The 25,740-nt window shown below is 43.1% G+C and overlaps 1 protein-coding gene and 1 pseudogene across 1 annotated transcript in view; one reads left to right on the forward strand and one right to left on the reverse strand.

Annotated features, from left to right (window-relative positions):
- Jade3 (jade family PHD finger 3) overlaps window positions 1-2,555 on the reverse strand; it is a 106,771-nt gene extending 104,216 nt beyond the window's left edge. The window contains exon 1 of the mRNA XM_042684484.1: window positions 2,445-2,555. The gene's annotated coding sequence lies outside the window, so the exon portion shown is untranslated. The remainder of the gene's footprint in view (window positions 1-2,444) is intronic.
- Window positions 2,556-12,395: 9,840 nt separating this feature from the next.
- The window catches only part of LOC122111732, a 37,789-nt pseudogene continuing 24,444 nt past the window's right edge, over window positions 12,396-25,740 (forward strand).

The raw sequence follows: 25,740 nt of genomic DNA on the forward strand, positions 1-25,740 counted from the left end.
CAGAATAGCATAACTGTGATTACACTGGAGCAGACCAGAAAATTTCAGAAACTGTTTAAAGACATCAATAATGGGCTAAGAGCTTTTCTGTAGGTAACAACATTGCCAATTGACAAAAAGGTGGCAATAATAAGAACATTTATTGATAATTTAATACATACTGGGCACTGAGTAGCAGGTTTTAGAGATCTTAGGTAATCCTTGAAGAGATGGTACTATCCTTTCATAAATCAAGTACTTACACCTAGACCTCATCTGTGTGTGTGTACTGGTACTGGGGCTTGAATGCACAACCTGAACAGTCACTTAGCTTTTTTGCTTAAGGGTCCTACTCCACTACTTGAGCCACAGCTCCAGTACCAGCTTTATGGTGATTAACTGGAGATAAGAATCTCAGGGAGTATCCTACCAGGGCTAGTTTCCAACTGTGATCCTCAGATCTCAACCTCCTGAGTAGATTTGCTCTCATTCTCACTCTTCCCCGCCCCCCCCCCACCTCTGGCTGACAAGTGGCTACAGGGTAGGTATTTAAGAGAACTACTCTGGGAAAGTGGATTCTGGTTTGTCAGCAATGAGGTTGTGCAACCAGTTTCTACCGAAATGTTTTTCCATTACTTTCTGAGTTTAGAGTTAGTTAACTTTATTATACTGAATAAAGAGAATATGATGGCCATTCACTCCAGACCATTGGAATCACCATTAACATGGTTTTGATTTCTTATACAACCAGACTGTGGAGGAATATGGGCGGGAATCCCATCCTCAGCTTCACAGATAAAAGCATCTCACTGGATAAGAGGGGAAAAAAAATCCCAGTGCACATCTAAGGCCATCGATTTCCTTCAACTTAGAAAGCAAAAGAGTGACCTTATATTTTTTTGCCAAACCTCTATAAGCTATAAGTGTGCATAGCAAAACTACATAAACCACATAAATTTAAACATGCCTCCACAGATAAACATGATCACTCACTGGAGAGCCCACAGGTTTTCAGGTGCAAACGTCACAGAAGCTGTTGTTGGCTATGCTCTGAAAAATGGGAGGGAATAAAAAAGATTTACAAGTTTCAAATATGTATCTATTTCTGCTTTCCCACCTCCGCAGAGCGCGAAAAATTAAAACAAACTTGGGAGCCGCCAAAAAGTTCTCTTCTCCGAAGTCGACAGCGGTGGGGGGCAGGGAGGGGGCTGCGGGAAAATTTCTCTGCAACTTGCAAAGCCTGCACGGTTTTCCCATCGCCAGGAGCGCTCCAGGTGCCTGCAAACTTTGCAGCTAGCAACAATGTAAAGAGAAAAGTGTGCCAGTCAGCAGGGGACCTGCGCTTCTGCTCCGAGGGGGTGCCTCCTTGCTCTCCAGTAATGCCCAATACTCCTTTCGCCCTACACAAGCTTCTTCCCGCCCACCAACTCCGTAACAGCCACGGTGCACCCTCACTCCTCCCCAGACCAGAAAGCCTCCTGGGGCCCATAGAGGACACCCTCCCGCTAGAGCCCCGAGCCCCCTACTATGCACAGGACTGCAAGAGAAGGGGGCGCCGAGAAAATGACACCCGACCGAACCGCTGTTACCAGTTACGGGGTTCCATTCCTCACAGGATAACCAGTAGCTGCAGCCCAGCTCCTGCTCTCGCCCCGACTCCCCGTCCCCGCACCGCACCCCGCCCCCGCGCCGCACTCCCAGCCACCCGCTCCGATGGGTCACACAAGTCAGTAGAAGAGCCACCAAGCACTTGACCTGGGTTTGCAGAAGCTCCTGACTCACCGGCTCTGGGGACACCCAAGGCGACCGCTACGGGGAGCCGGAGCGCTCCGCGGCCGCGGCGAGGCTGAACCCGGACTCTGCTCCGCGCCCACCCGCGCCTCCTCGGAGAGGCCGCCACTCCACAAGCTTACTCGCCCCGACGCCCCCAACCACGCTCGCGCAGGATCCGCCTACCTTGGCGCAAAGAGCTCGTGGCTCCTCACGCCGCGTCCCAAACTAGGGCCCCCCGCAACGCTGCAGGGCAAGGCCAATCACGGGTTGAGGGGTGGGCGTGGTAACCGCCCCCCACGCCGCCCGCTTTCTTCACTTCCCTTTCTCGCACCTGCCCCCTAGTAGTCCCCTCAGCCCCTCCTTCTCGACTCCCGCTGAGATCCACGCGGCCGCCCCCGCACCTCGCACACCCGCCTCCGCTCCCGCCGGGCGCCCACCTTCGCCCTGCCAGCCCATCAGGCCTCTCAGTTCCGAGGAGGCTTTAGCCAGCGGCCGCAGCAACAGCAGCGGCTCAGGCTTAGGCGGCGCCGAGCACTATTGTATCCTGACACTGTGCGCTCCCACGCTCCGCCTCTTCCCTTTCCTTCCTTCCCCCCCCCCACGCTGCACTCCCCCCCCCCCCCCCCACCGTACAGCACAGACACACTCTTTCTTTCTCTCTCCCTCACACACACGCACACTCGCACACTCACACTAACAGCTTCCCGTCTCGCCGGACGCGTTCACTCTTATTCGGCTAGCTGGCCCGCCGCCGCCTGCACGTCTGCTGGCCGACTGCACGCCTGCCCGCCGCGCGCTCTTCTGGCGGGCTGAGCTGGTTGCGAGCGCCTCCCGCTTCCAGGCTCCGCCCACTTCTCCCCGCCCACAGCCGCGTGCTGTGCTTCAGGTGGGTTCTACCGCTCCTCCTGCTGGGCGGGAAGGCGCTCTTCCCTGAGGAGCTGAGAGCTCCGCTTGCGGGCCCAGAACACTGGGAAGTGGAGAAGCTTTCCCTTTGTGGAAACCCAGCCTCGCTCCGCTTGCTCCCGGCGAACTCCAAAGGTAGGGAAGGGCTTGTGGGTGAACATAAACTCGAAGCGCACTCCTGACGGAGGTCCGTTAGGCTTGGGGAGCCTATAATAAAGCCAAGGGACAATTCGCAACCCAAGTGTCCCTTTGCAAGCAAAGTGCTTGAGGATACCAGTGCTTTCCGTGTCAGTGTGTCAGTTCTCTCCCTGTGAGTCACTGATGTCAACCACGTGTTGCTGTAGAGATGTGTTGGTGACATTAAAAAAGAACAACTCCTGAGATTGTCTCAAATCATCTAGTGAAACTGGCCGAATCACTTGAAAAACCATCTTTAATTTGGGGCTGAGGTGAAAAGGGGAGGGGGAAGGAAGCTGACAGACACCGAGAGACAGAGAGAGGAAAGGGGAGACAGGAAGAAACTGGGAGACAGAATGAATCTCCATCCTGTTTGTTACAGAGATCAGGACAGTAATGGCTGTAGAGATTCCCTGTGGTGAGTGCTTAGTCTGGGCCCACTGCTTCCAGCCTCCCTAACTGCTCTGTAGGTTGGGTACTTGCTTAGTTAGCACCAAAATTCGTTAAGACAATAGTTAATGAGTGGGAAATATCTATAGATATTATATTTAGTTATATATTTCTAGTTCTGACCCTTTAGATGAATTCTGAGTGATACAGATGTTTCACAGAAAACTTTTTTGACTTCTCTAGGTTTGTAAATGTATTTTATGCAATTATGAAGAGTTTACATATACTTATTTTCATTAAGTATTTCAGGATAAACGGTAATTTAGGCTCTTTTGTATTTGACTATTCCATGTTAAAGATGTATTTCCCTCTCATAATATGCAAATGTGTAAATTCCAAAATATTTGTAGTACTTCATACATAATTTCTTTTGAAGGGAGTTGTAAAAAAAAAAGTATTACTGAGAGGTCTTATATAGCCATCACCTAGTTTTTCCCAATAGTCATATCTTATATAATTAGAATAAAATATCAAAACCAAAACACTGACAATAGTACTATCCACAGAGCTTATTTACATTTCAGAATTTTTTATGTTTAATTTTTTAAATTATTTTTCCGGTCCTGGACTTTGAACTCAGGGCCTAGGTGCAGACCCTCCTCAGCCTCTTTGTGCTCATGGCTAGCACTCTATCACTTGAGCCACAGCACCTCTTCCAGCTTTTTTGAGTAATTTACTGGAGGTAAGAGTCTCACCGCGATTTTTCTGCCTGGAGTGGCTTAAAACAGGATTGTCAGATTTCAGTCTCCTGAGTAGTTAGGATTACAGGTATGAGCTACCGGCACCCGGTGAGATTTCGGTAATTTTACATGCATTCCTTTTTGGATCTGTGTGTATAGTTCAATGCAATTTTATCACTGTGTAGATTCCCTATCACATTCATTCTTGCTAAACTTTAGAGTCATAGGCACATCCTTTTCCAGTCCCTGGGAATCCCTAACATGTTTACCACCTCTGTAATTTCTCTTTTGGGGAATATTATAGAAATGGAATCATACTTTTTTGAGGATTTTTATTTAACTGAGCATCATTTTGTAGAGATTCACCGAAGCTTAATAGTTCATACCTTTTTACTTCTGAGTAACATTCTGTAGTATAGATGTACCAGTTAAACTGTTTTCCCACATTCGGCTTGCTTTGAATTTGTTTTTTTGTGTCGGTACTAGAGTATAAACTTGGAGGCTTTTCGCTGTCCCAAAGCATTTTGCTCAAGGCTAGTGCTCTACTGCTTGAGCCACAGCTCCACTTCTGGTTGATAGAAGTAAGAGTCTCATGGACTTGCCTTCCAGGCTGGCTTTGAACAGGGATCCCCAGGTCCTTGCCTCCTATGTGGTTAGGATTATAGGCCTGAGCCACTAGGTCTCTGATATGTTTCCCATTCTAATCTCTTAAAAATAAAAATGAGCTAGGTGCTAGGGGCTCATGCCTGTAATCCTAACTACTCAGGAGGAGAGAAACTCAAAGCCAGCAAGGACAAAAAAGACTACAAGACTCCTATTTCCAACTAAGTGCCAAAAAAGCCAGACTAGAAGTGTGGTTCAAGGAATAGATCACCAGCCTTAAGCAAAACAGCCAAGTGACAGCGCAAAGTCCTGTGTTTGTGTGTGTGTGTGTGTGTGTGTGTGTGTGCGCGCGCGCGCGCACGCATGTGTATGTGTGTGTGCACATATACACCGGTGCATACACACACACACACATACACACAAACTAGATAAAACTGATAGCCGGGTGCCACTGGCTCACATGTATAATCCTAGCCGGTTGGAATACAAAGATGGGAATTGTGGTTCAAGGCCAGCCAGTGTAGTAAAGTTTTAGAGGCCTCAATTGAGAGCTGCCACTCGGTGGCGCACTTCTATTATTATAATTATGATGGGAAGCCTAAAATCACCCATCACAGTGTAAGTGTACTTGCACCCCTGGACAGGCATTGTACAGCTAGGCTCTGGTGACAAATGCCTGTAATCCTAACTACTCAGGAGGCTGAGATCTGAGGATTGTGGTTGGAAGCAAGAAACCAGGCTGGGTAGTAAAGTCTATGAGACTCTTATCTCTAATTAACTACCAAAAAGCCAGAGCTGTGGCATAAGTGGTAGAATGCCTCCTAGCCCTGAGCAAAACAGCTCAAGGACAGTGCCCACACCTTGAGTTCAAGACCCAGGACTGGCATAAAAAAAGCACAAAAAAGAGCAGAAGTTCTGGTTTTGTTGTAGAAGAGTCTATATAACAAGCCTGAGGCATTTTGAGTTCAAGCCCAAGTACTGCAAAAATAAATTTAAGAAGGACTATGAATATTGCATAGAGTTTTCTGTGCTAACATACATTCATTTCCTTGTGCTAAATACCCAGAATTGCAGTTGCTGAGCCAGATGTTAAGTGTATGTTGTGTTGTCTTGGTTGGAAGATAAATGTATTTTTAGTGTTAAAAGAAACTGCCAGGGGAAGTAGCACTGTGACTCAAAGTGGTAGAGCACTAGACTTGAGCCAAAAAGCTCAGAGACAGCACCCAGGCCATGTGTTCAAGATCCACGATCAACAACAACAAAGGGGAAGTGAATGTGGCCTAGTGGGAGAGGGCTTGCCTAGTATGCTTGAAGCTCTAGGTTCAGTTCCTCAGCACAACTTAAAAAATAAGCTCAATAAAAAAGGAAAAAAATAATCATTAAAATTAATTTTTTTTAAAAAAAAGAAAGGAAGCCAGGTGCTGGTGGCTCAAGCCTGTAATCCTAGCTACTCAGCAAGCTGAGATGTGAGGATCACGTTTCAAAGCTAGCCTGGGCAGGAAAGGCCTTGAAACTCTTATCTCCAATAAACCACCAGAAAACCAGAAGGGGTGCTGTGGTTCAAGTGGTAGAGTGATGGCCTTGAGCTGAAGAGCTGAGGGACAGTGCCCAATCCCAGAGTTCAAGCCCCACTACCAAAAAAAAAAAAAAAAAAAAAAAGGAAAGGAAAAGAAAAGAAACTAGTAGGAACTGATGGAATGGCTGCTGGTGGTAGAACTTAAGTTGTGAAAGAAAAAATGAGGAAGAACATTAGACCCTGATATCAGCCTCCCAATATCAACACACACACACACAGACAGACACACACACACAGACACACACACACACACACACACACACACACACACACACAGAGCTAGGCACTTGAGGCTCACTCCTGCAATCCTTTTTACTCAGGAGGCTGCGATCAGATGATCCTGGTTTTAAGCCAGTCCAGGCAGGAAAGTCCATGAAACACTCTTGTTTCCAGTTAACCACCAAAAAGCCAAAAATGGAGCTGTGGGTTAAGTGGTGGGGCACTAGCCTTGAGCAAAAACAGCTCAGAGTTCATGATTCCAGATCATCACAAAATAAAATAAATGAAACTGTCAAACTTTTCCAGACTGTACCATTTTGTCTTCCCACCAGCAATAAATAGGTCAGGTTTTTTGTTGTTGTTGTTGTTTGTGGGGCTTGAATTCTGGGCCTGGGCACTATCCCCCAGTTCTTCAGTTCATGGCTAGTGCTCTACTTCTTGACCCACAGTGCCACTTCTGGTTTTCTGGTGGTTAATTGGAGGTAGGAGTCTCATGGACTTTCCTGCCTCACCTGGCTTTGAACTGTGATCCTCAGATCTCAGTCTCCTGAGTAGCTAGGATTACAGGCTGAACCACTGGCATGGTGGCTGGCTAGGAGGTCAGTTTTATCACATCTTTCTCAATGTTTGTTATTTTCACTAATATAGCCATGCTGATAGATTTGGTAATAACTTGTTAAAAATTGCTTTCCCCTACTGGCCAGTCAGGCTACACATCTTTGCAAGTCTTATGTCAGATATGAAAGTATTTTCTTATTCTGCAGCTGGTCTTTCCATTTGCTTAATAAGACATGTTTTTCAGAACAAAATTTTTAATTTTGAAGATACTCAGTTTTTCAACCTTGTGTTTATATGTTGTGTTTTAGTGACTTGTGTAAGAAATTTAGGTGCTGAAGACATTTTCTTATGCTTTCATCTAGAAATATTACAGTTTTATAGGCTAATAAATTATAGTTTAAATTATAGTTTAATGTATAATTTTATAATTCACTGCATTTTATAAGATAGAATGGTTAAATCTGGTTTTAATTTATTAAATTTTTATTAACATTAATTGTACAATGGGTTTCATTGTGCTTTTTATAATCATGCATGTTAAGTGATATAATTGGATCAAATTAAGTCTATATTATTCTTTCCTTTCTCTTTTTTTTGGTGATATGAGGATTTGGCCTTGAGAGACTCACACACTTGACTGGTACTCCACCACTTAAACTACACTTCCAGTCCTGCATTTTTACTGATTTTATTTTATTTGAATTTTTTGTACCATATCTAGGGCCTAAACTAAGGGTCTGGGTGCTGTCCTTGAGCTTTTTTTGCTCAAAGTTAGCACTCTACCACTTGAGCCACAGCTCCACTTTGTACTTTTTTGGTGATTAATTGAAGAAAAGAATCTCACTGATTTTCCTGACTGAGCTAGCCTCAAACCACATTCCTCAGATCTTAGCCTCCTGAGTAGCTAGTATTGCAGGCATGAACCACTAGTGCCTGCCACTGATTTTTTTTAAAGAGATGGAGTCTAGTAGACTTTTCTGTTCAGGCTTTCTTTAGTTCTCCAGATTTCAGCTTCCTGAATAGCTAAGATTATAGGTGTGAGTCATGGATGCCTGACTAATATTATTCTTTTCTTAACCCTCTTTTCTTCTCCCTTTTGAAACAGTTTTTAGTTAAGTTTCATTATGCAATTTTTATTTTTTATTTATTTTTTATTGTGAAAATATCGTACTGAGGGGTTACAATTACATGGGCAAGGTAATGAGTGCATTTCTTATCAAGCATTGTTGCCTCCTCCTTTGTTTCTCCTTACCATCCCTTCCCATCTCCCCGCCTTCGCCACCCGGCTCCCCCTTCTCCTCCTCCCCCCCCCCCCCCGCCTCCCCCCCTCCCCGCACCAAAGTTGTAAACTTCATTTTCGTCATAACATCTTGTACATCTCATTGTTGCAATGAGTCCACCTGTATCCCTATTTAAACAATTTTTTATTTCCCTTCCCCTCCACAACTTATTCCAACATCAAATATAGTGAAAACAGGAGTTATACCATGGGGGAGGGACATACAAAGCAACAAAGAAATATAAATATGCTAGAAACAATAGCAAGAAAGAAAAAACATTTGAGTCCTTATCTTGGGGTTCATTTCCCTTAACATCAACTTATCTGACCATTTCTGCTTGTCTCAGACATATACTAGTTATTGCAAAAAAGGGAAACCATGGGACCTATGTTTCTTTGGGCCTGGCTTACTTCACTTAATATAATTTTTTCCAAGTCTATTTCCTAACAAATAGGGCAATGTCATTCTTTCTTCATTATACTGTTTTTATAAGGTATTAAATCTACTTCAATCCATGACTTATTTTTAATTATTTTTTTCTAATAAACTCCAACCTAAAATAGAGGTCCATATTTTTGCTTGTAGGTATTTGATCTGTTAAATCTTATTTGAATTCTGAGGGGAAATTTCATCAAACATATAGATCAATTTGGGAAGAATTTCTATCTTTACTATATGGTTTTCTAATCACAAACATAGTATGTCCAAATTCTGTTTATTTAGGCTTTCCTAGTCTTCTTCATTAGCACTTTGGAAATTTCAGCATAGACATTCTGTGTAGATTTTGTTTAGCACCGAAATATCTCATTTTGTGCAGAGTAATTCTCAGTATCGGGGTGAATGTGTGTGTGCTCTGCCCGTGTGTGTGTGTGTGTGTGTGTGTGTGTGTGTGTGTGTGTGTGTGTGTGTGTGTATGCACGCACCACTACTGAAACTTGAACTCAGGGTCTGGGCACTGCAGGTGGTGCCTGTGGTCTGTAGAATTCAATTAGTTATAGGTTTATTTTGATAGACTCTGGAATTTTCTACATAGAAAATCAAGTTTTTTGTGAATAAGGATAGTTTTATTTTCTCATTTCAAATCCTATGACTTTTATTTAATTTTAATTTTTTCTTGCCTTATTGTGTTGGCTAAAGCATTGGACTCTGTTGAGCAAGAATGGTAAGAGTAAGCATCCTTCCTTTGTCCTAATAATAGGGCAAAACATTTCATTTTTCACTAGTATGATGTTAGCTGCAGTTTTTTTGTAAGAGGGGAAGATACTTAAGTATTATTTAAAAAAATTATCTGTCAATATTTCAACTTAGAAATCAAATGCAAAGTAACTGCACTTAAATTAGTACATTTCTACCACAGTCACAGCAAACCTCACACTGTAAGAAGCAAACCAAAATATAATATGGTCATTCCATTCCCATTTTTAAACAGTATTCTTTTTTTTGTTGTGGTTCTAGGGCTTGAACTCCGGCCCTAGACATTGTCCAACAGCTTTTTTGCTCAAAGCTTGTGCTCTATCACTTTAGCCACAATTCACTTCCAGCTTTTTTTGGAAGTTAATTGGAGATATGAGTCTCATAGAATTTTCTTCCCTGGTTGGCTTCAAACTGAGATCTTCAGTTCTCAGCCTCCTGAGTAGCTTGGATTACAAGCGTGAGACATCAGCAACTGGCTTTAAACACAGTATTTTTTAAATAGAAGGTGAACTGGATTTTGTCTACCTAGGACAACTTAGCTGCTCTTGCTTTTGTACACTGTTAATTATGTGGCACTACCATTGGATAAATGTTAATGTGATGTTAATCTGACAGGGAAAAACTAGGAAACAAAAGCTTTCTGGAATGGACCAGCAATCTTTGCCAATTTTAAATTTGATAAGGAAGAACATCAAACATGAATTCACTGGATAAGCTGGTCTTAGTAATAAGACTGGGTGAAATTCAGTTTTATATACATATTATAGATAATATCTCACATACGGGATACATGTTTATATATTCCCATAGATTATATATTCCCATAGATATATTCCCATAGATTATAAATAATCTATATAAACATATGTATATAAATATCTATTTGTACATGTGTATATATATCCATATATTTAGATAATTTGTGTATGCCATACAAGATTTGTTAAACTTGGAACAGGAAGTGTTGCTCAAGTGGTAGATTTTTCCTTTTAAGCAAAAATGCCAAGGGAGAGTCTGAGGCTCTGAGTTCAAGCCCCAGTACCAGCAGGAAAAAAAGGAAAATCTTAAAATCACTTAGTTGAGTTGGATAAACATCAGAAAATTCATAATGTCCTCAGGATTTAGCCAGATGTAAACTTGATGTTTAGCCAAATACTTTCTCTGGGAAAACTCACTGTATATAAATTCCTTAAAGGTGTGTATATATAGCAAACACTTAGAGCTAACACATATTATTAGTGCCAAGGAAGCAATTTATTTCCAAATTTTTGCTCCACCCCAGCTTTATAGCGCCAAATGAAAAAAACCCAGAGGTGTTGGGCACTGGTGGCTCATGCCTATAATCCTAGCTACTCAGGAGGCTGTGATCCAAGGATCACAGTTCAAAGCCAGCCCAGGCAGGAAAAGCCATGAGACTCTTATCTCCACTTAAAAACCAGAAAACTGGAAATTACTCTGTAGCTCAAGTGGTGGAATGTTATCATTGAGAGAGAAAGCTGAGGGACAGCATCCAGGCCCTGAGTTCAAGCCCCACAATGGTCAACAAAAGAAAAACCCAGAGGTGTTCAAGATATATGAGTCAGTAGCAACTGTGGAGGGCTGGAGAGGGGCTTTGAGTTTGGAAACAGCTGCAGCTTACCCAGATTGACAGAGTCTCCTGCCTGGCAGGCACTGTCCATTACTAGCTATTCCTCATGGAGGAAGAAGGAATTATTGGTTCAAAAAAGTCTGGAAAGCTGGCATCAAGAGGCCTGACATGGCCCAGGGGGAAAGACTGAAGACACATCTGATCTTCCTTCTGCCTATATACTCAACAAGTTTGGACTTCAAGGTTCAAGCTCAACAGGCATCAAAGGACAGGGCTACGAATCCAAGCAATCACTAGCTAGCCCCCCTGCCCAAATGTAATTGGGTGTCAGTCAGACCTTGGTGCCTATGTGGACCCCCTCCCTCCATGCACCCTGGGAGGTGAGTGTATAGTATTTATTATTGGGAAGATGGCTCTTCAGCTACTTAAAAAAACAACAACATGGGCACCCTCTGCTTATTCTCTAACCCAAGTTCTCCACTCTAACTATAGCTTTTCTTACAGTCTCTTAACTTGAGAAAGAAGACCTCTTACTCATAGTTTCCTGAAAGATGTTGTTGATGTTATTTTGGACTTTCTTGCCCCAGCTTGGATCCATGATCCTCAGATCTTAGCCTTCTAGGTAGTTGGGATTACAGATGTGAGCCACCAGTGCCTGAATTTCTAACAAGCTTCTCTGATAGACAACATTTCACTAATGTTGTTAGGATTGGTTGGTTGGAAGAATAGCACATCCTAGGTATGCCTCTACTGGGTGAGTCCTCTTGTCAATCTGATATTAATATAGAATCACTCTTGCTTTTGAAAAATTAAAGTTTGTATAGTGCAATTTTTTTTACCTTTTTATTCTTTACTTTTTAGTGTTACTATACTTGAACAGATTTTCTTGGAGACAGCATATTCTATTTCTTTGTATTTTTCTCGATTGTGGGACTTGAACTCCATTTGGGCACTGTCACTGAGCTTTTCTGCTCAAGGCTAGTGCTCTACCGCTTTGAGCCACACCACTTCCAATTTTCTGGTGGTTAACTGTAGTTAAGACTCTCATAGATTTTCTTACTCCAGATAGCTTTAAACCTCAATCCTTAGATCTGGGCCTCCTGAGTAGCTAGAATTGTAGGCATAAGCCACCAGCACTTGACTAGCCTAGAACAATTTTTCAAGACTTTATTTTATGGACTTAGAGTGTGATGAGAGTCACCAGATCTCAGCCTCCTGAGAAGCTAAGATTATAGGGGTGATCCACTGGCATCTGGCATAGTCTAATGTTTTATTATTTTTATGTTTTCTGTCTGCTTCAGGGTGCGGTACCTGAGCTTCTTTTGCTCAACACTAGCACTCTACCATGTGAGCCACAGCTCTACTTACAGCTTTTTAGTGGTTAATTGGAGATAAGAGTCGCAGGATTGCAACTAGGAGCATCTGAGGTGTTTATAATAGCTCTTCATATCTGCAATAAAAAAAATGGCCTCCAAAGAAACTACAATACCCAAAAGAAGAGGGAAACAACAGAAAATCTGAAAAACTTGAAGAATTTGAAGTAGAGAAATTAGTGGGCCAACATGTAGTAGGCAGCCAGGTAGAATATCTCCTGAAATGGAAGGGATATTCAGATGCTGATAATACCTGGCAACAGGAAGAACATTTAAATTGTCCAGAGTTAGTTGAGCATTTTCTAAATCCTCAAAAAGCTGCTTTATCTGACAATGAATCTGATGATAGCACATCAGAGAATAAAAGAGATGCTGGTGACAACCCAAGGGGCTTTGCTAGAGGTCTTGAGCCTGAATGAATAATTGCTGTTACAGAAAGTAGTAGGGGACTGATGTTCCTCATGAAGTGGAAAGATTAGAGGAAGCTGAGTTGGTGCCAGGAAAAGAGGTAAATGTGAAATGTCCTCAGATTGTAATTGCTTTTTATGAAAAGAGAATCCTTTGGGATTCAGAAGATGAAGCTTAGTAATTGTTTGAATTGTTTATATACCTATGTATATACATACTATATAGATAGATCTTTCTGAGCCTTGCTTTTTGAACTAATGGTATGAAACAATAACTTCAAGTTTTATATGTTTAGTTTTTAATTTTTGATATATTGGTTTTGAAAGTAGTATTGAACATATTGTTGAGATACTGGTTTTGCATCAATACCACTGGATACTTTGAACAAATATAATAAAGGCTTTTTTTGTAGTTGCTTCCTCTATCAGAAAAGAATATTTGCTTCCATGGTATATTTCTTCTTCTTTTGATAACAAGTTTCCTTAAATTTTAGGCAAGTTTTTTTGTTATTACTTAATCAGAACACGTCTTTAACTACAGGACCATTCTAAATTTCTTTTATTTGTGTGTGTGTGTGTGTGTGTGTGTGTGTGTGTGTGTGTGTAAAATTACAGTGGTAGTTTTCTTGTTTTTGATATTTTGATTTTTAGAGGTGATAGGCACCAAACCCCATCCGTGCAAATGCTAGGCAAATGATGTATCACTCAGTGACATCCTTGGCCCTTTTGGGGGAGGTATGTTCTTGTTTTGTTTTTGTTTTGGGGGCTTTTCTGAGACTGGTTTATTAGGCAGCCCTTGCTGGAATTAAACTTGCTAGCTACACAAGCTGGCATCAAACTTTAGATTCTCCTGCCTCTGCCATAGATATCTAAATGCAATAGGTTGTATGCAAAGTGTCCTGAATGAAAAATATTTACCATTACCAAAAACTTCCTCCAACCCAGATGGGAAAATTAAGACAAACATAAATCATTTAATTAGCTATGCAAAACTCGGTATATATTGAAAAGTTTCTGTAGTGAGCCAATCATGTACAGAATATTGGAATCTGTGTACTGAAAGCTCATGAATCCTGGGATATATAAGATTCGATGTGTGGAAATGTAATCAGGCAGTTAGAGACTTTGAAAATTTAAGACCTGTTGGCCTAAATGAGTGGACAAAATCAAATAATTATTGATTTGGATGCTTTTAAAATTATTTTTTTGTGTTTATGTGGTATCAAGGAATCAAACCCAGAGCAGGTAAGCACTCTACCACTAAGCCACATTCCTTGCCTGGATGCTTTTTTTTCTTAAACCCCAATCTATTCCTTACCAGTATACTCAATCTTTTAAATACTAAGTTACTGGTTCCACAAAAGCCAGAAAAAGAACTTTTTAGTACTCAGAATGTTACCTCTGTATTACTTTATTGTAAAGAATGCTAAACAGTGGTCTATACATAGTTTTTTTTTTTAATTGTGAAAATACTGTACAGAGGGGTTACAATTACATGGGCAAGATAATGAGTACATTTCTTATCAAGCATTGTAGCCTCCTCCTTTGTTTCCCCTTCCCATCCCTTCCCATCCTTCCCCCGCCCCTCCCACTATGTACATAGTTTTATATTGATTCCTTTACAGAAATTTCAAGAACCAGGCACCATGGCTCATGCCTGCCATTCTAGTTACTCAGAAAGCTAAGATGTGAGGATTGCCATTCAAAGCCAGCCTGGGGAGGGAAGTCCCTGAGACTCTTATCTCCAATTACCCTCCCCCCACATTCACAGAAAAAGCAGGAAGTGGAGCTGTGGCTCAAATGATAGAGTGCTAACTTTGAGTAGAAAAGCTCAGGGACAGGGTTCATTCCGAGTTCAAGCCCCAAGTCTGGCACCAAGGAAAAAAGAATATCTTTCTCTATGCTTTGTTCTTTGTGACCATTCTTTCCCTCTGCTTGGAAGAATGAGAGGCACAAGTAGCCATTGGCAGACTGTGTGAAAGTCCTGGTTTTTATTGTGTCTCCTGGCATGGTACCAATGACAGGAGGAAGAAGACCTGCATGTACCCTCTACAGGATTCTTTTGTGCAATCTCTCCACCAACCAGCTAAATGCTGATAACACTGTGGAGGAGGAAGTTGCCTTTTAGCTCTTTGCCTGGAAACTCAGGTATGGAGTCTGATGCTTACACTACATGATGAAGGTACTAGCAGCAAAGAGGGATGAAAATTGCTAATTAGTGTTGTGCACTGGTTGGGAGAAGGGTTAAAATACAAACTCTGGCTACCTGTTGCTGTTACTGTGAAGTCATGTGATCAGCAGGCCTGGGGTCACTTCAGGAATGCACTAATGCCAGCACTTGGCAGAAGACACCTTCCCTTTGTGCCTGGTGCAAGTGAGGCTCCAGCCTCTTCTTGGTTGAGGATGCCAGAAAATAGAATAGGAATGTATGGCCCCAGGCTGCTTGGTGCTGCTACTGATTTGCCAAATGAAGTATGGTGACTGCTCCCTGAGGGGAGGAACAAGGTCCCCTTAGCTGGCTCTGTATTAAAATGACAAAGTCTGTAGTTAGTCTATGGTGATCCAGGTGGCACTAGAGAGAATCTGTGTGGTTAAAATGGTGTTTCTAATGGCTGTGATAGCCCATTCTTATTCTAGAAAATGGGGGAGCAAGGGTGGGTGTGGGTAGGTTTGGGTGGGTCTAGGCTTGAGGCTAGCCCAGGCAAAAAAATATTTCCTGCCCCAAAGTCTCAACAACAGGCTGTGTTTCTCTCTGGGTATGCATTGATGATAGTAGTTGGTAGACTACACCTCTGTACTCCAGTTCAGCCTCCCTCTGGATGATGCTACCAACCAGTGGAGGAAAATATTTCCTATGTCACTGGGATTCCTTACTCAATCCCAGCTAGTGATTCCTAAGGGAGAGGCAAGGTTCCCCTCCACCATTCCCTCACTGGCTACAGGCAGAAATGGTACCCCAAATCTTAAGACTCCACCTCCTCACGAAAGTCCATTTTCCCTCATTCTGTCTGTGATTAGCCCCTCACTTTAATTGGATGGGTGAGGGACATGAGTTGCTACTTATACTGTGAAAATCCAAGTTACTGAAGACTCTATAGAGACAGGGCAATAGAGAGAGGTAGAGGATCAGCCTTTGCCTGCATCATCTGCAGATTTCAGCTGGGGTTGTGATGGGTACTACTTATGCAGGAGTTCTCTTGTGCACCACGGGGGCAGAGGAAATAGTAGATGTGTGTACTGGTGGCATGGCACAAGTGATGTTTCATCCCCCACCCAAATCAAGAAACCTATGAGAGAGGCAAATCACTGAATCCAGGTCCCCCAACCTGCACACACAGAGCAGCATGTCCTGGTAGCTTACCTCTGGCTGACTTGGAAGCAGAAGGCAACCTAGTGAAAATTGTGATTTTATTTAGACTAAAAGGAAACTTAAAAGGACTGAGGTTATAGATACATTTATATACTTCCTTCGGTTTGATTAAACCCTTCTACCACAGAAAAAAAACAAATCATTTCTTCCCGTCCTTTTGTCTGTGATTTGTCCCTCACTCTAATGTGGGGGTAGGAGAGGAGTTGTTGCTGGCCAACTTTGTAAAAATCTGGACTTCTAAATCCTCTGCAGCTTCAGGACAATATTTGGCACTGATCTTCCATCTGCATCATCTTCAGAAGCTGGTTGGGAGCTCTAAAGTCCTTAAGGCCCATGAGATCTCTACTGGCAGTACTGGGGTTGAACAAATTGCTACCTAGCTGTTTGGTGAATGGCCAGGTCCAGAGATCTGGTCTTAAGTTGATCCTTTGAAGACACCCTCAGGTATGAAAAATGGGATGGCACGTGTTTCTTGGTAATCAAATTTAAAGTGTTGTGGTTACTTTCTTTTGCTGTGGGGTCCAGCATCCAGTCTTCTGGGTTCTTCTCTGGTATCCACTAATGCCAGCAATTGGTTAGAATATCTCTTGCCCTACAGCCTAGTACAGTTGGGTTCCTGGCATGTTCTTGGACTAAGCCCCTGGGCAGTGGAGAGGAGGATAGTATATATGCAGGCTACTCAGTGCTACTGGACTTCCCCACTGAATCTGAGCTTATATGTTCTGAGAGTGGGAATGCAGTTCCTCTCCTTGGCTGCAGCTTCCAAAGAGGACTGAAGTCTCTAGTCCCTCTAGTGTGAGGGACAGGTTGGAATTATGTTTCAGTAAAGCCTGTGCTGTTAAAATAGTATTTCCCCTGGCTCATTCTTGATGTCCTTGCTACTTGTACAGCAAAAGTGGGTGAGGGTGGATTGTGGAATGAGTTTGGCCCAGGCAAGAATATTTGGCATTCATAATCTCAACAATATAAAGCACCTGTTCAGAGAAGAAGTATGGCTCAAGTGATTGAATGCCTCCTGAAAGCAAAAAAGCTGAAGAATAGGAGAATGCTTCAGTGTAAGTCCTGTGACCAACACATGCACACACATGCACACTCTCAGCATCAAGCGTGGTGTACCTCTCAATCGACTAAAAGTTGCCTAAGGAAATTTGGGAGAATGTGTTAAAAATACAACTAAATGAAAAGGGACTTAGAGTATACCTCCAATAGAATGAGTCCAGCTTATGAGTACAACCTACAATATATCATCTTGCCACTCCCCAGAAGACACTGATTTCTCTTTGCCATCCAATCTGTGATTGGTATCTCACTATAACTGGAAGCCTAGGGGCATGAGATAATGCAGGCACACTGTGTCTATGTCTTGGTTTCTAAGCACTCTTCACGTGCAGGGCAATATGGACAGGAGCATGACACCCACCTGTATCATCTGCATGAGATGGTGGGCCTAACTGCCCATGAGTTTCTGCTGGCACTTCTGTGGCAGAGAAAATTGATTTCTAGCTAATAGGCTTGGTCAGAGTTCAGAAGTCTGATCCTTATTAGGTCTGGTGATTGTCAGGTACATTATAAGGGATCTGGGAGATGACAAGTACTTGTTTGGGAGCAGGTTTCAGGTGCTAAATCTGTCTATGTGATTCTGCTGTGGAGTAGGGTGGGAGTAAGGCAGGCTGTGATGGTCTCAGGGTATGCATTGATGAGAGTAGTTGGTAGAGTACACCTCTGTACTGTGGTTTAGCCTCCCTTTTGGATGATGCCACCTGAGGAAAATACTTCCCTAGGCTGCTTTATGTCACTGAGATTCCCCACGCAATTGCAGCTCCTAATTGCTAAGGGGAGAGGTGAAGTTCCCTTCCATCGTTCCTTCAATGGCTGCAGCCAAACAAAGTGCCCCAAGTCTAGAGACCCCATTTTGTCTGTGATGATATGGTGGCATTATTGTTCTGAGGGCCAATGCTGTCAAAATATGCCTTCTTCTAGGTATGGTGGCTCAGTCTTGTTATCCTAGTTATTCAGAGAACAAAATATGGGATTCTTCAGTTGAACAGCAAAACTGTTGGCATGGATTCAATCTCAACAAAAAAAGCTACATCAGATTGGTTGGAGGCATGCCCCAAGTGATAGATCAGACCCCCAAAACAAGAAAATGAAGCAACACTGTATAAATCCCTAAATCCAAGTCTCATCACAACACACACACACACACACACACACACACACACACACACACACACACACACACACACACAGACGCACAGACGCACACAAAGGACGTCAGTATGGTGATGCATATTGTGCTTAAATGGAGAAAAGGGTTCAGGGAAAATTCTGAGAACTTATTAAAAAAATGTAACTAAACCTTTAAAAAAGGACAGGGGTGTAGCTCCAGTGGTACAATGCGGGCTTAGGAGTCTAAATGTGAATCTTCCCACCCCACCTGCATTAAAAAAAAATAAAAAACAAAAAAACACCTTTATTTCTCCCCTTTCTTCTATCTGTGACTGGTCCCTAATCTAATTGGGAGGGTGAGGGACAAGTGACCATGCTTCTCAGTTATGCAAAAGCCAGGCTACTAAATACCCCATAGGGGCAGGACTAGGGGCCAGGAGGTGTGTTTGTCTGTATCACTTGTGAATACCCGCTAGAGGTGCTATAGGTACCAAACATGCAGTATCTCTCTTCTGACATGATTAGTACAGAGGAGGTTGCATCCTAGTATTTGATATAGGCAGTTTAGTAGGAAAGGATGTCCCTAGGCTGCATGGGGATCCTGGGCCACCGCAGCAAATGCACCCCAAGAGGAGGGAAGGTGTGTATGTGTATGGAGAAAAGTAGAGACATTGTGTGGATGCTGATTCTCCACCTTAGTCATCCACAGATTCTGTCAGCTAGGGGTGCAAAGGCCATAAGGGCTCCCAAGATCTCCCCTGGCAGTACTGGTTTGGACCACATTGTTGCCTGGCAATTTGTCACCTTGCTGAGTCTGGTTGTCAGATGGTCCTTTGAAGTCATCATCAAATAGAGAAGACAAGACGACATGTGCATGTTTGGGAACAGGTTTTAAGTGCTAACTGTGGTTAATTCTGTTGTGTCATCCAGGGTCAGGTAATCTGTGTCTTCTTTGGGTATCCACTAATGCCTGCAGTTGGCAGAGTACTTCTACTTTCTGCCTGGTCCAGTTGGCAGTCCTCCTCAATCTTGTTTGTGTCATAGAAGGAAGAAAATATGTCCTCAGACATGTAGTGCTACTGGTCTTCCCCTCTAAATTTCAGCTAATATCCTCTGAGAGTGGGAACATGATCCTCCTGCTGCCTGCAGTGTCAAGAAGAGATCTAGAATCTCTATCCATATTTATTGTGTGGTTCTCTGATGGCATTATGTTTCAGCAGGGCCTGTGGTGTTAAAATGATGCCTCTGGTGGGTACAGTGGCCCATTCCAGTTATCAGAGGTAATTGGGGAGCAAAGGTGTTTGTGGGTGGATCTTAATTTGAGGCCAAGCTATGCAAAATTTAGTACAGCTTCAGTTTTCAAAAGAAAAACTAGCCATGGTACTTGCAGCATGGACTAAATAATAGAATGCACTCTGCACCCCCCCCCAAAAGAAACCCCTAGAAAACTATGTGAGAGCCAATGAATCCCTGAATCCATGACCAGGACCAGCACATACCCAACATGGCCTGTTGTGGTGATTCTCTTCTCCCTAGATTGGAAGCTCACAGTGGCCTAGGGAAAAATGTGAGACCTTGTTCAAATTCTACTGAAACCATAAAGGCCTGGGGATGAAGCTCCACTGGTATATTTCTAGCTTATGTCAAACCCTAAAACACCCCTTCCCCTATTAAAAAACTAAACTAAACTAAATTTAAAAAAAACCCTCATTCCTCCCTGTTCTGTTGTGTGATGTCATTCTAATTGGTAAGGAGAGAGGCACCAGATGTTGCTGGCAAACTGTGTGAAAGTGCAGAATTCTAAATCCTCTGCAGTGTTCTAAGAAGGTGTGTGGTGGGGGAGGGGGTTAGTGATGGTGATGAGTCTCCTGAATTGTCTCTTGATGCTTGCTGGTAGCAATAGAGGTCCTAACCATCCACGAGTTCTTCTCCACTGACAGTATGGCCAGATAAAATTGCCCACCTGTTTCCAGCATGGCAAGGTTTAATGCTTTGATCCTCAGGTTGGTTTGTTGATGATGCTACTATGCAGAGAAGAGGGATATGCAAGTACTTCTTGGAGAACAGGTTTAAAATGCGAACTTCAGCTTCCTTAGCCTGCTGTGAGGTCCTGGGGTCAGGGCAAGAGTATTTCTTCCCGAGTTTCCACTGATGTCAGCATTTGGGCAGAATTCATCTCCCCTTTCATATTGGTGCCGTTGGGGCTCCAGCTTGTTCATGGGTGGTACTGCCAGGCAAAGGAGGGGAAAAGTATGGCCTCAGGTCTCCTGGTGCCATTGGATCTTTATCATCATCATCATCATCATCATCATCATCATCATCATCATCATCATCATCCTTAATTTTACTGAATGTCAGCTAATGAACTCTGAGACTGGGAACGAAGTTCCTCCACTAGGCTTCAGCCTCCAAAAGAGGACTGAAGATTCTAGTCTTTCCTGGACTGTGGTGTCCCAGTGGCATTATTTAAAGAAAGCTGAAGTTCCTATTGAGTGGGTAGAAACAGGGTAGAATTATGGTACAGTAAGGCCTCTGTTGTACAAATTCTGTTTCTGTGTCTATAGTGACCCACTTGTGTTATTCTAGCTATTTGAGGACCAAAGTTGCTGTGGGTTGATACTTGTTTAAGGCCAGTCCAGGCAGAGGCACAGCTTGATCTTCTCCAGAAAAGTGGCTGTGGCCCTGCAGGCCTAGCCCAAGTGATAGAACAACCATCAAAAGGAAGAAAGATAAGTGGGAGTGGGAGAATCGCTAGATCCACTACCCACGACTAGCAGAGACACAGACACAGACAGACACACATGCACAATGTGCTGTTGTGCCTCTTGCTAGACTAAAAGCCCAAGGCTGCTCAGGGAAAATGGTGGGACCTTATTCAAAGGGCAATGCAACCTAAAAGGATTAGGAATGTAGATACAGTGCTTCAGTATTGGCTCATGAGTACAAACCCTAAAGCACCAGATTTCCTATCCTTCTGTGTTTGGTTCCTCACTCTAATTGGGAGGGAGAGAGGCAGGAATTGCTGATGGCACGCAGTGTGCAAATCCAGGCTTCTGAATTCTTCCTGGGGGAAGGAAATAGGATTAGTTTTGGGGATGGTGAGTCCTTGCATGCATTCTATTATCGTTATTTCAAAGATGATATACAGAGGAATTATAGTTAAATAAGTCAGATAAAAGCTCCCCTCCCCTCCCCTCCCCTCCCCTCTCCTCTCCTCTCTTCTCTTCTCCTTTTTCTGCTGTGGGGCTTAAATTCAGGGCCTGGGCTCTGTCCCTGAGATTTTCTGCTCTACCACTTTGAGCCACAGTATCACTTCCAGTTTTCTGGTGGTTGGAGATAAGAGTCTCATAGACTTTCCTGCCCAGGTTGGCTTTGAACCACAATCTTCAGATCTCAGCCTCTGAGACACTAGGATTACAGATGTGAGCCACCTGTATCTAGCCAAGGGTACATTTCTTTTTGGACAATCTCGCTCCTTCTCTCACTCTGTTTTTCCCTCCCATCCCCAGTTGTGTTGCTCATTTTCACAATAGTGTCTGGTGAGTACCGCTGCTACATTTGTTCACCCTTTGTCCCTTCATTTCTATGCTCCTCTTAACCTTGCAAAGACAGATAAATGGACAAAATAAGACAAAAAGAAACCAAAAACATAAATGAAGGAAAAAAAACCTCCCTCTTTGTTCATTTTGATATATGCTATTTTGTATGATTACATGTATCTAAGCATCAGACCTTTGTGTTTCTCTCCTAACCTGCCTGCATTTTCTGTAGTCCCACCACTGGGACTGCTAGAGGTCCAGGTAGGAGCTACCTTCTGCAACCATAGAGGCTGAGGGAATTGCCTCCGTTTGCTTTGCTGCTGCCACCCCTGAGAGTGGAAGTCTGATTATCAGTTTCTGTGGTGGTGATGCCCACATGTTGGTATGTGAAGGAATGACAAGTGCATCTTTGGGAGTAGGTTTAAAGTGCTAACTCGGGCTACCTGCTTCTGCTGTGGGTTCTAGAGTCAAGCAGCCTGGGTTCTTCCTCCACCATCTAATGATTTGGGCAGATGTCTAATGTATACCCTCCATATATGGTATAATTGGGGTTCAGGCTGGCTCTTGGATGATAATTGCAGCCATTGCATTAGGAAAATATTATCCCAGGCTGCTTGGTGCCACTGGTACTCTCATCTGAATTAAGATTAATGCCCCCTGAAAAAGGGAGCACAATTCTTCTACCTGGACACAGCTTCCAAATGGGATGGAAGTTTCTATACCATACTTAGTCTGTGGTGATATAGATTTATGCTTCCTTAGGGCCTCTATGGTTTTAGCCTTCTTTTTTCTTGTTTGCTTACTCTGTTATCATAACTACTCTTGAGGTAAAGATACTGAGGACTGTAGATTGGGGCTACCCAAAGCAATTCGTTTTTTAGATTTTTTTTTTTTTGGGTCCGGTCATGGGGCCTGAACTCTGGGCCTGGGTGCTGTCCCTCAGCTCTTCAGCTCAAGGCTAGCGCTCTACCACTTGAGCCACAGCACCACTTCCGGCTTTTTTTCTTTTTGCTTATGTCATGCTAGGGATTCGAATGGAGGGCCTCATGCATGCAAGGCAAGCGCTCTACCACTGAGCCACCTTCCCAGCCCATCGTTTTTTAGATCTTATCTCAAAAGAGGCGCACAATGTAGAGTTACGTATATAGTCAGCATATCTAAGCTAACTTGGGGAAAATTAACCAGTCAATTGGAAACAAAAGTAGACCAAATAGTACTAGAAACCTGACTTTAGTGGTAAGAATGCTTACCTCTGAGTTCCTTTCTAGTTATGGACAAAATGTAAAGGCATCAAGAAGAAGAAACAGGAATTTCTTTCTCTGCCTATTTTTTTCCCTACTTGCTTATTCCTTTGGCCATAATCAAGAGAGTTTTCTTTGGATTTGTTTTCTTTTCTTTTATTTGTTTTGTTGTCTGGTGTTACTTGAGATTACAAGCTCTTCAGTATCCAGTGTAAGATGTGTGGGATATAATGTAATCGTAGCTACTCCTGTGGCTGGGAATGGGAGAGTTGAAGTTCAAAGCCATCCAGATATAAAAACCTGTGAAGCCAGGTGCCAGTGGCTCACGCTTGTAATCCTAGCTACTCAGGAGGCTGAGATCTGAGGATCATGGTTCAAAGCCAGCTGGGGCAGGAAAGTCTGTGAGACTCTGATCTCCAATAAACCACTAGAAAACCGGAAGTGGCAATGTGGCTCAAGTGGTAGAGCACTCGCCTTGAGCTAAAGAGCTCAGGGATATCGCCCAAGGCCAGAGTTCAAGCCCCACGACCAATCAAAAAAAAAATCTGTGAGACTCCATCTCTAATAGCCAGTAAAAAAGCTAGGCTTTAAAAAACAAAGCTAGGCTTAGACAGGGACTGGTGGCTCATGGCTGTAATCCTAGCTACTCAGTAGGCTGAGATCTGAAGATCTCAGTTCAAAGCTAGCCTGGCCAGAAAGTCCTCAAAATTATTATCTCCAATTAACCACCAAGTAGGAGGGAGTGGAGCTGTGGTTCATGTGGTAGAGCACTAGCTTTGAGTAGAAAAGTTCAGCAACAGTGTCCAGGCCCTAAGTTCAAGCCATAGGACTGGGACCGATCCCCATACAAATGCTAGAGCATATTGTGGGCATTCTTGAAAGGGAAATGGCAATATTTATAAAAAGCATTTTATTCTTTTAAATGGTTCATTTGGATTTTTTTCCAATGGACCTTTTGAAGTGTGTAATTTATTCTTTTTTCCCCTAACTGCTGGAGAACTTTCAAGCCACATATCTTTCATAATTATACTACTCATTATTTATGTTGATATTTGTATTGGCATTGGGTTTACACTTAAGGCCTTTCACTTGCTAGCCTGGTGTTTTGCCATTTATCCATGCCCCTCAGCCCTTTCTCTTTAGTTAATTTTCAGACTGGATCTCTTGGTTTTTGTGCAGGTCTGGCCTTGCCAACTAGGATGTGTTCCCTTCACCCAGCATTTTTCATTAAGATGAAGTCTTTACAACTGTATTTTCTTTTTTGCCAAGGCTAGTTGTGAACTTTAATTCTCCCAAGTTTGCCTCTTTTATAGCTGACATTACAAGGGTGAGCTAACACCACCCCAGCTTTTTTTTGTTTTTGTTTTTGTGCCAGCTCTGGGGCTAGAACTACCTGGGGCCCAGGCGCTACCTCTGAGCTATTGTTCTCAAGATAGTGCTCTGCCACTTAGAGCCACAGCATATGTCTGACATTTTGGTAGTTAACTGGAGATAAGAGTCTCAGACTTTGCTGCTGGGGCTGACTTTGAGCTTCAGTCTCCAGATAGCAGCCTTCTGAGTAGCTATGCCCCTAACCCTAAACCTCAGGGAAGGTTCTGTTAAAAAAATTTAAGCCAGGGGCTGGGAAGGTGGCTCAGTGGTAGAGTGCTTGCCTTGCACGCATGAGGCCCTGGGTTCGATTCCTCAGCACTACATAAGCAAAAAGGAAAAAGCTGGAAGTGGCACTGTGGCTCAAGTGGTAGAGCGCTAGCCTTGAGCTGAAGAGCTGGGGGCCAGCGCCCAGGCCCAGAGTTCAGGCCCCACGACCGGACCCCCAAAAAAAAAAAAAATTTAAGCCAGGTGTGTCTGTGGCCTACAGATATAATCCTGGCTACTCACGAAACTGAGATCTGAGGATTGCTGTTCAAAGCCACCCTGGCCAGGAAAGTCTATGACACTCTTTAATTAACTACCAAAAGTTTATGCTCTGTGTGTGGGTACTCTTTACCATGCAAAGGGAGATGCCCAGGTGGAAGCAAATAGAAACATCCTCAACTCAGGACTGATAAGTGACTTGTAGAGTCAGAGAAGGATGAATGGGTTACCAAATTCATGATGAGGCTGTGAAAAAGAGAGACACTGCAACTTTCTCTTTTGTATTGCTGCAGAACAAAATTAATTGCACATAAAATTGTTTTCTATCCCTTTCCGCAGTTAGAACACTGTTCTACTCTCATGTGTATATGTTTGTGTGTGTGTGTGTATGTGTGTGTTTGTGTGAGTGCGTACCCACATGCAAGCGCACACATGCATGTAGCACACTGCTACTGGTGTTGGAACTCAGGACCTCAAGCTCATACTTAGCTGTTTAACTCAAGGCTGCCACCTTACCCCTTGAAACACACCTTCACTTCCAACTACTTTCTGGTTAATTGGAGATAAGTGTCTCTGGGCATTTGCTGCTTAGGTGGCTTTCCATCTTCTGTCCTCAGATCTCAGCCTCCATATTAGCTAGGATTTTGGTATGACGCATAGGCTCATGGCTCTCTCTTGGAGTTGTAACCTAACAACAACATTTCTCTTCAGTATACCAAGATAGATTTGGATGTCTTATTTTGAACCTTATGCTTATTTTAGTAGTATTGTTCCCATCTTTGATATGTTTTTTCACCTTCAATGCTT

Source organism: Dipodomys spectabilis, unplaced genomic scaffold (assembly GCF_019054845.1).
Source record: "Dipodomys spectabilis isolate Male_0828 unplaced genomic scaffold, ASM1905484v1 ptg000087l, whole genome shotgun sequence".
Lineage (NCBI taxonomy): Eukaryota > Metazoa > Chordata > Mammalia > Rodentia > Heteromyidae > Dipodomys > Dipodomys spectabilis.